This window comes from Crocodylus porosus, unplaced genomic scaffold (genome assembly GCF_001723895.1).
Source record: "Crocodylus porosus isolate Cpor-Errol unplaced genomic scaffold, CroPor_comp1, whole genome shotgun sequence".
Lineage (NCBI taxonomy): Eukaryota > Metazoa > Chordata > Crocodylia > Crocodylidae > Crocodylus > Crocodylus porosus.
In genome coordinates this window covers 129,721,098-129,731,213 of record NW_017728886.1, presented here as the reverse complement: position 1 = coordinate 129,731,213, position 10,116 = coordinate 129,721,098, and the positions used below count along the sequence as shown (strand labels likewise).

Sequence of the window (10,116 nt, the reverse complement as noted above, 5' to 3'; positions counted from 1 at the left end):
TGGCTGGGCAAGCAGTGGCAGGGCAGAGCCCCCACTCCCAGCACTGATGCAGGCACAGCTGGGGTGACAAGGCAATGATTTTCTCAGTGAGGTGGGAGAAAAAATCTAATCTCTTTCCAGCACTACTATGTGTTGTCCTTTTCTCATAACATTTACTTGATCTTATAACTGATACCTTCAGTATAAGGTAGCACCATACCTAGGCTCCTGGTAGCCCCAGGCAAACTTTTAGTATTGGTCCCCCCTTCACCAGAGATAATGATAATAATAATGATAATTGAATTAAAAAATTACCATTTTGAGGCTCCCTTTCTGTCCAGGCTCCAGGTGGCTGCCCAGTTTGCCCATGCCTGTGTCTGGCCCTGCTAGAAGGTTTGCCCAGTGCTCTTCTTGGAAGGAGCATAGTGATGTAGAGATTGACTATCCTACAGAAGAAAAAATATGACTTAAAATTTATTACCCCTTTTTCAACTGGAATGCTGTAAACGTGGACTATAACCACTGAGCAGTGGAAAATAATTCAGTCTAGATCAATAGTTTTTGTTGCCATTATGGCCCAGATGCTTGAGCTTTATTTTAATTTTTTATCTTGTAGAGGTTAATGGGAGGACCAATGGAGTCAACAAGCACATGGCTTCTGATTTAAGCCTCATACAAAGTTCATGATTGATTAATCAGTCAAAAATAGTGATTATGACCTCCACATTAAAAGTGACTGTCATAAAACTCATAAGGTTAACAAAAATCCTTTTGGTGTTTGTTTTGTGGTCTTCAGGAAGCACTTGGGCTCATGCCTTCAAACTTTTCTCTACTGCTGTGACAGCAAGCACGTTTTCTTTTATCCTGAGTTTTTATGTACTTGGGGTTTTTCTTTAAAGCCCCAGCATCTAGTGGATGCTGATTAGGATTCTGTGTTAAAGAAAATCCAGACAGCTGTTCTAGCACTACCAGTATGAAGCCCTGCATAGAAGTCCCACTAGGGAATTCTACATTTGAAGCAAGCTGGTAAAACAGATAGGTCTCCCCCACCTTTACTGCCCCTCCCCCCAACCTTTAATCCTAACTCTACCCCAACCCCCAGAAGTAGGATATGATTTGCCAATATTTGATGATTTAAAATACTGCATTAGGGTTTGGTGTTATTCTTGTATAATCCACATTTTTAAAATGGGATGTGACACAAAATAGGTCTATGTATAAGGTATGAACAAGCATTTCCTTCTCAGCAAGAACACTTCGTTTGACAGAAGCTCTTGAATAAAGAAGTGCATCACTGTTTCTAATATATTCTGGGTTGAGTACTGTTCAGTCCATTTCCCCCTTCCCTACAATCCTGAATGGCAAGTGGTTAGCAACCATCTTACAGGCCCTTTTCTGTACAGAGAAATGGGACATCTGTCTCCAAGACCACATTCTGTGTGGTCTAGGATTCATATATGAAAGATTTGGGCCTGGGGCAGAGGTAGCCCTCAGGGTGGTACATAGTTTTTTCCTGTAAAAAGATTTTGGGCAATATGCTGCAAAATGGATCCAGCCCTGCTGGTTGTTCCAGTGCTATGGTGTCTGGACTCTCAAACTATTCTACCAGAAGTGGATGCCAGAAAGAGAGGAAACCTTGCAATTTTCTGTTTTCAGCTATTGAAAAATTATTTCTGAAAGTGTTATTCCCATAAAATAGGCCTAAAGGGGGGGAAAAACCTTTTAATCTTTGCAGACTGGCTTGTATTACACTGTTTACAGCATTTCCCTAGTGGGCAGTAAATTTTGCAGTCATGCTGGAAGAGAAGATTAAGCATAACTTGCCACCTTGTAGCAAAATGAGCTCAGTAGCTTCTTCCTATTAGGATTCAGTGATCTCTTTAAATTTCATGACATTTGTGAAAGAAGCTAGCTTTAGGGACATTATTTGCTGAAACACCCACCCACACCAAGCCCATGTGGCAGACTGCCTGATCCATTGTCTTCAGGCCCACGAAGCACAGAACAGATCCTTCCTAGGTTGCTCTGTATGCCCTGTGCGTGCTGCTGGAGTGCCTCAAGTCCCATGAGCTGGCACTCACACTTTGGAACTGGGGGTGGACAGTGATGAGGGTCCCTTCATCTATGGGGCATCTATGGGTACATGGCTGCCATGCTTACCAAAACCCAGAGGCTAGGAACCATGCTTCTTTGGGAAGCCCTGAATGTCCTCTGTTAATCCCAGAGATGTAGATGTGCAGAGGGAAGGGAATATATATCGGCAAACCCTTGTGGCTGAGGATGATTGTCTTCTATGGTTGCTTTATCTGTGACTGACTAGGCTGACTCAGGATTGACAGACTGTTGCAACTTGGGAATGTGTTTTTGAGTGGAGTGGTGGATCTGGATTCTTGATTTAGTTTGCAATACGCTGTTTCTGCCACTCCTGTTTTTGTCTTCTGTTATTGTCATAAAGTTTCAAAGTACTAAGATCCTTCCAGCAGACTCTTCCATTTGAGATAGTCCTGGGTGATAGTCTCCTATGGGTTGATGACAGTGTTAGTTTTTTTTCAAATTGGCCATGACAATGTCCTTGAAGCACCTTCTCTGCCCTCCCCTGGAGCGTATGCCTTGACTGAGCTGTGAGAATAAAATTTGCCTTGAAAGTCTGGAGTGACATCTGGATGACGTGGCTGGCCCAGTGAAGTTGATGTTGGATGACCATTGCTTTGATGCTCATGGTGTTTGCTTGCAAGAAGATGTTAATGTTGGTGTGTCTGTCTTCCCACTGGTTTTGAAGGATCTTCTTCAGGCACCAGTGATGATACTTTTCCAGTGACTTGAGGTGTCTCCTGTATATTATCCATATCTCAGCTTCATAAAATAGGGATCACAGCTGCTTGATGAACCATGAGCTTGGTTTTGGATCTGATGTTGCAATCTCTGAACATCCATTTCCCCAGGTGTCCAAAGGCTGCACTTGCACTTTTAAGGCATCATTGGATTTCTTCTTCAATGTCAGCCTTCTGCAAGAGATGGCTTTTGCTGTTTGGGAAATACTCAGCATTCTCCAATCTCACTGTAAATTTGAATTACCAGAGCTAGGGTCTGCTCATTAAGATGTTGATGTTGATGTTGATGTTGATGTTGGACTGTAGTCTTCTGAATGTTAAGTATCAGTCCCATTTCTTGTATGCTTTGGTAAAGACATCAATGATTGCCTGAAGGTTTGGTTCTGATGAAGCGCACATTACAGCATCATCAGCATACTAGGGCTCAATGATTGAAGTTGGGGTAGTCTTGGTGGTTTGGAGCCAGCTGAGATTAAACAGTTTACCATTCATTTCATAGTTTAGCTCCATTCTGACTGGGAGCTTGTTGGTGGTCATATGTAATATCGCAGTAAGAAATATTGAGAAGAGTTAGAGCAGGGGTGGGCGATTATTTTGGGCAGAGGGCTGCTTACCAAGTTTGGCAAGCTGTCAAGGGCCGCATGGGTAGCTCTGGTCCTTGACAGATTCCCCGCCTCCTGGTCGCCATCTTGTGACTGGAAAGTCCCGCCCCCCCAACCCCTGACCTTTGCCACCAGAAGTCTCTCCCCTTGCTCCTGGAAGGACTCCTTTCAGCGAGGGGTTTTGCCATCTTGAAACCAGAAAAATACCAAATTATATTCTAAAAATTGAACATCTATAAAATTCATTAATTTGATTTCAAAAAAGATTTCTGTCCTGAACTACGTATGTTTGTGTAGTGTACACAGAGGTGACTGCGCAATAGCTTAAAATGAAATCTTACTCTTCTATATTGTGGGGGGTAGGTATAGGTATGTGGGGGCTGTGGGTATGTGGGGTGAGGGAGCCTGTGGGCATGTGTGTGAATGTGGAGTGTGGGTGGCTGGGGTTTGTGTATGGTAGTGTGTGGGTACATGTGTTAGGTGGGGTATGTGAGGGACTCACCCTATGAACACACATACACACTGCCCCATGCCTGCAGACACATGCTTATGTATGCACTCAGACCCCCCCCCACCCTCCCCCTCCACCAGCGCGGTCCTGTGCACCATGGTCCAGGGATGCAGCTAGGGTCACAGCCACAGGAGCAAGGTGGTGGCAGGAAAGGAGGGAACTGGCTGGAGGTAGGTGAGGCTGGGCTGCTCAAGTGGGCAAGCCTGCTGAGGGATCCCTCTGGGTCCTACTGCCCCTGTCTCCTGTCAGTTATTCTCCCTGGGAGAATAAATATTAATTTACTAATTTTTTTAGGGGCTCTGCAGGCCAGATATAATGGCCTGGCAGGCCAGATCCTGCCCATGCCCATATTTTGCCCACCGCTGAGTTAGAGTAATAACACAGTCTTGCTTAACTCCTGTTTCAAAAACACTAAGTTTTTAACTATTGGAACAACTTCAAGTCCAGTTACCTTCTTAGATGATGTACCATAGTATCTCTTATTGGATCAGCTGTATAGTTGGGACAGATGTTAGACAAGCTTTCATGCATCAAATGCCCTTATCTTCATAGCTATAACAGCACTCCCATCCATGTCATGGAAATTAAAAGGCAAAGTTATATAGTCTCTCATACACACCAGACTAGATATTTAATAATTGTCCCTTTGTACTCCATTTGGACTTGACTGTATTTGAACATTTATTATTAAATACTCCATATTTAATAGTCTTGTATTTTAAATGAAATGAGCAGGAATTCCCAGGGCATACCTGACAGCCCCCTCAAGCTCTAGGATTGCCCACCCAGGGTGGCAGGAGAGTGCATGCAGCTCTGGTTACCCAAATTCTCCTGCCTTGAAGCAAATACACATCTACCACAATAAAGTGGTACAATTTATTACTAACTTTTGTCATAGCCACATTGTGGCACAACAAAGGATATGGACATTATTTGCTGTCATTGTGTTCTATCATAAAAATTTTCATTTTAAAGGTGATGTTTGTTTCAACCTGTAGATAGCTCTCTCAAGTTAGCTCACATTTGCTGACTCAAAATTTAGGAACATTTTGCACCTTGCCAATCTATGCAAAGGTGCATAAAACCCTCAACTCAGATTTGGTAGTATCCTATATGCATGAGGAAGTGGGGAATATGACTGAATGATGTTGTTACTATGAAGGAACTCCAGCTTCTCAGGGGTTAATCTGAGGACAGCCTTCATATTTAAAATGACATTTAGTTATTTGAGAGTTATTTGCTGCTTTGAGAATTACTTCTCTCTGTCACCTACAAGTGCATTAGATTCTGCTCTGAAGCTTTGTCTAGACTGGGATTTAAAGGATTTCCCTGAGCACAATCTAATTAGCACCTAAAACTCTAGTCAGGGAAAAGCAATTATACTTTGTAATGTGCTAAACCAGTTGGGTTAAACCTAGGTGAGAGATTAAGTTATGTTTTAGCTCAATTTTTGCAAGAAAGCAGGTATTGAGCCTACATTTCTACAGGAGTTTAATAAATAAATTGGCCTAGTTTTTTTCTAAAATCCTAGCAGTGAAAAGGAACTGGTAGTTTTAATATTTATGCATCTAGATAAGGTAAATCCCCAATGCCATCAACTAAGTACAGTGGCATAGAAATTACTTACACTTTTTCTTTACCACAGTTTTACAGCAGGCAGTCCTCAGACTTACGACACAATTGGTTCCTGAAAAAGGCGTTTTAAGTCGAAACGTCGCAACTCAGAACTGATTTTCCCATAGGAAACAATGTTATAAATGAACCAAGGCCCGATACCCTGTTATCACCAAAAATACCCAGAATTTTGTACTCAATCAATTAGACAAGTAATATAGCTACATTAATGTATTTATATTGTAAATAGCAATCACAGTGATTTGGAAGGACTTCTTTGAGGTGACTTTGCTGGACTTTTTGAAGGGCTCTTGGTTGGACTTTTTGCAGGGTTCCTGGCTGGATTTTTCTCAGGAATCTTGGCTGCAGGTTTTTCTGGAGTCTTGTCTGTTTTCTTAGTGTCCAAGCAAGTTTGGACAGATTTTCTCCAGGGAGATGGATGACTCAGTGACTTGTTTGCTGGCGTGGTGTGACATCAGATCAATCATTGTAAAGTCAAAACTGACATCAGAAAGTTGAAACAGGGTGTCAATTTAGAAACTTTGTAAGTGTGAAATGTCACTACTAGAAACATTGTAAGTCAAGGACTGCCTGTACGTTCAACCAGTTCTCACATTAAGCACATTTTTGACAGTTAAGATAGCCTCTCTCTGCATTGAGAAAAATCTCCCATTTAACATTAAAAGTAGCACAACTGACCTAGTCCAAAAAATGCTCCTTCTTTCCTATGCTCAACAAGGCTTTGATGATGTCAGGCTCTGACCCAAACCCCACTCTCCCAGCCCCTTTTCCTACAGGGGTTGTAGATTGGGCTTCTAGCTCAGGGTCATGGTTACCAAAAATACACTAAAATGAAGAGGTCAACAAAAAGCTGAGATGAACTTAAAAATGTGAAATTGAAATTTTCTGCCACGTGCATTGGTTGGAAGATGCAAATGTGTGCCAGGAGCTTCCCCTTGATTATCTTGGTTATAAGGTAGGACCTGGGCCACAGAAATTCACCCCAGCCAGCTACATTGTGGTAAAATCACTACTACATAGATCTTAGCTTGTCTATGTAGGATTACGAAATGACCCAAATAATCCACACCTTTTTATTAGTGCAGGCAGAACAAATGGTGACTTAACCCTTTGAAGCTGTGTCATCCTGGAGATCCCTGAGGTAACGTGGAGTAGGGCATAGTGCACTATAGAAAAGCAGTAAAAATGGAAGTACCTTTGAAAATGTGACCCAATATTTTCTGACTCATGTTTGGCTTTTGAATAAGTGAAAACAAATCAGAAGGGTATTTCTCACTATGCTTCTTAAGTTATGGATACATATTAAAATTCTATAAAAAAAAAAAAAAAAAAAAGTAAAAAACTAAAAACAAAAAAACCCAAAAAACAAAAAAAAACACCCCCCAGCCCCAATTGCCGTAACATTTCTTGGTAAGAAGCCAGATTGTCAATAAGGACAATGTAAAAACAGAACTATCTTTTGTTTATCAAATAACTTCCAATTAGCCCATCTGGCTTCTCACTAAGAAATGGAAAGACAGTAAGTTCTTTTTTTAAAGATATTTTAAAGTTCTCCCCATTTATTATATTTTAGATACCAGAAATAAGTCTTTCCTGATTTTGCTTATCTTCATGAGGACTAGAGAACAAAAGTCATGCTTTTCATGTGAAACTTGCCCCTGCAACAAACACCTTTTCTGCATACCTTACAAACAAGAGGTATATTAATGTGTTAAACAGCATGAGTAAAGATCTCTCCTCATCTGCTAAAGACTTCTGTCCTTGATAATTATAATGCCTTAAATTTATGCCTTCAGTTTGTTGTCAATAATCCCTTGATTCAAGGATTAACTCTACAATGGTTCATTGATGGGTTTTGAGGTGACTTAAGAGTCCAATCTTTGAGTCACAGATCCATCTGCAGAAGTTGCTGATCTTTCCCCAGAGAGTAAGTCATAGGCCAGGATTTCTCTCCTTTTCCTTCCTTCACTCTGTTTTCTCTGCTGTGAGGGCAAGACGCTGTACCTCAAAGCAGGCTGTCACTTGGTTGAAGTTGCCATACTATTGGAGCCTGTTAGCTGCCAGCTTCCCCCAGATTTCGATGTTGGTGTCTGTTTCCTTGAGGTATGCATTTGTGTGGTAATCTTCCCATTTGATGCAGAGGATTTTCTGGAGGCATCACTGGTGATACCTCTTCAGGTTCTTGAAATGACAGTGGTAGTTCACCCATGTTTCACATCCATAGAGAGAATGGGGATGACAAACTGTGTTGTAGACCTGGACCTTGGTGTCTTTGTGGAGATTGCAATCAGTAAAAACACACCAAAGTAATTTCCTGAAGGAGGCACTTGCACACCAGATCCTGTGCTGGATTTCCTCATCAGTGTTCACTCAGAAATGTAAGGCAAGTGCTTGACAACCTTCAGGGTCTTTCCCTAGATAGTAGTTTGAGAAGGGGGGGGGGTCAAATTGAAAGCCCACAGCACCCTGAGAGAGTACTTTAATTTTCTCCTCTCTACTGCCAGAGCTGGAGTCACCACAAAGAAGATGCAAGGCATGGGAGATGGGAGGGTGAGATACCCACCACCCCTCTTAGGCTGCACCTGAGGCTTATATCCTGCTTACCCACTCATTGTTAAACTACTGTTTTCAGGCCTCAGATACTATCAAGGATAACCTGTTTCTTTGTAGGTCTCAAGATCTAGTGTCTCTGACATTCTGCCATTAATAATTCAATATCCCAAGCTAACAGATCAGAGGAGCTTCATGGAGATTGGTTATTTGATGTGTCCTCGTGTGGCACTCTTACTAGTAATGTAGATTGAAACTTGTAAGAGGAGGCAAACATGGACCTTATCCTCTCAGGTTAATCTGGATAATCAGGTTTAAAGGCAAGATCATAAACTGAACAAGAAAGATCACATTTAATTTCAATTTGAATCTTTCTTTTAAAAAAAAAAAACTTGATATGAGCTACTATAAAATAGTCCTGTTGAATGTTTTATTAATTTGCAAGTCATAATTGTTGCCAATATATAACAATTTTTGTGTGAGGATCTCAGAATACTCATTTTAAGTAATTATGTTATTGTTTTACCCTCTCAGAAGTAAACAGAAGCCCTTTATTCCCAACAGCTGTGATGGGAGACCCATTTACAATGTGATAACATCCTAAGAAAGCTGAAGCATGATTTGAACTCACCATTATAAATGGAAACAAGTGGCTGGGCAATGCAGCACAGCCTGCCTGTATCATGGTTCAGTCGTGAGTTCATTGTCAGGACATTTAGTTACCACACTTCTGGTCATTGTCAACGACAATATCAAAATGTAAGTAATTTGCTCAAGATGACAACTAGTCATTGGGAGACCCAAGCAAGAGGGTAGCACTCCTAATTCCCCATTCTGTTTGATAGAATCTTCAAATGCAGACAGATAAAAGAAAATGCGTTTTTTGCTACATGGTTTGCTCACTACAAATTTTCGTATCACAGCCTGTGCCCTGAAACAAGCAGATAGGCATCATCAGACAATATAAATCTCAGTCCTGTGTTCTAGGTGCTGATGGCTTGGTTACAGTCACAAAGACATTACAAAGTTACCAAAAAATTCCCTTGTTATCCTTATCAGAATAAGTGTGGATGAGTATGAACAAAACTTAACATCAGTTACTCTCACTTCTTGCCACAGCTTGCTCATTGATAAGTTTGCCAAACTATATCAGGAGTAGAAAGAAAAGTTATGTGGTACTCAACCCATCATCATAGAACTCACCCATAAAACAATCTTGTTCTTCCCTAACAGTGGTAGTGATAAAGTTATGATCTCTCCCTGAACCTTACTGCTGTGGCACTGACCAAGTAAATCAGTTCTAGTACTCTCTCCTGTTACCTGCAAGTGCACCCTAGTTAGGGTTAGTTAGGCTCATAACAGCCATCACATAACCTCATTTAAATAGCATAACTGAGTCCTTTATCAAGTTAGTTATCTACACAAGGACTATAATAATAATCATTTAAAATAGGCATTGCATAAGAGGTTTATTTATCACTTTTAAAAGTACTTTGTTTTCTTTCTGGATAGAAGCAGAACGTATTGCTACAATATTAAAATAGGTCATTTGTCCCTTCTTACTGATGGGCAAATGAGGTACCCCTTGAATTAGAATCAAGGGCCACATCTATACAGGCAGTGGACTTCACAGTTGTTACTGCGCGTAGGTACTGCTTATGCAAGTACTAAATGACTGCACAGTAACCAGCATTACTGTGTAGTACCATCACCACACAGTTTTTTTCAGATGCTACTGCACAGTAGCACTGTGCCATGTTTAATGCCTGCCAATGCTACTGTGCAATTGCATTTTGTGTAGCTGTGCCCAAGAGGCCCTCTACAAGACTGGACCCCCAACTAATAAGCACAGTGAAGACAGCCCCTGAACAAGGAGCTTGCAACCTAAATACATTAGAGGAGAAAACAGATATGGGTACATAATGTCTTGTCTAGGATCAGACAGTACATCAGAAGCATATTCAGGACTAGACCCACAATCTTCATGACAACTAGCAATGTTATACTG

General features: G+C 41.2%; 1 long non-coding RNA gene across 1 annotated transcript; it reads right to left on the bottom strand.

Moving 5' to 3' along the window:
* Window positions 1-1,981: 1,981 nt before the first annotated feature.
* LOC109324517 lies at window positions 1,982-5,677 on the bottom strand. Its single transcript, XR_002104947.1, has 3 exons — window positions 5,575-5,677; window positions 5,180-5,183; window positions 1,982-1,994 (listed from the first exon to the last, which is right to left on the bottom strand). It is a non-coding gene; the product is annotated as an uncharacterized LOC109324517 (long non-coding RNA).
* Between the last annotated feature and the right edge of the window lie 4,439 nt (window positions 5,678-10,116).